Source organism: Centruroides sculpturatus, unplaced genomic scaffold, assembly GCF_000671375.1.
Source record: "Centruroides sculpturatus isolate CEXI.00-Female unplaced genomic scaffold, Cexi_2.0 scaffold1273, whole genome shotgun sequence".
Taxonomy (NCBI): domain Eukaryota; kingdom Metazoa; phylum Arthropoda; class Arachnida; order Scorpiones; family Buthidae; genus Centruroides; species Centruroides sculpturatus.
The window spans coordinates 95,732-96,324 of record NW_019385646.1 but is presented as its reverse complement, the minus strand read 5'-3'; positions in this window follow the sequence as shown (position 1 = coordinate 96,324).

Here is a 593-nt window from a genome sequence, read left to right as displayed (position 1 = left end):
CTTTATGATGACTAGCTGTTGCATTCACTAGATTTTAATTAAAAGATAACAAAAATTATTTTGCATTTAAAAATTCTCCGTTTTGTAATCTTGCGATTTTCAGAATACAAACACTAGAAACGGAAGACACCAGAGCAGAACTNTCATTGTTTTTAGGGCTATAATGCTGAAATTACGTTTCTATTTGATAAGAATCATAGTATTAAACAATTACATTAAAAATATTTTTCAAATGAATTATTGAGTTATGAAATATTATTTCAAAATTTTGTAGACGGTGAAATTTTCCTGAAAAATTTCTAAGTTAAGTCCTATAGAAACTTCATACGACTACAAATTTAGGCTTACAAAGAAAAAGTAACGTAATATTTTCTATGAATTCAGGCACTGTATACTGTACAGTACTTATTAATCTTACAGAAGTATTAATACCATTGTCTTCAATTATTTTTCGACAGATGGCGTTGTATACATAATTATAATGGATCCTAATCTGTGGTTTGTTTATTATTTTCATTTTAATCATTTCTTGATAACTAGCAAGATGTCAGCTTAAAACATATGGTCTCGAGAAAAGTAAGGCAAGTGACATA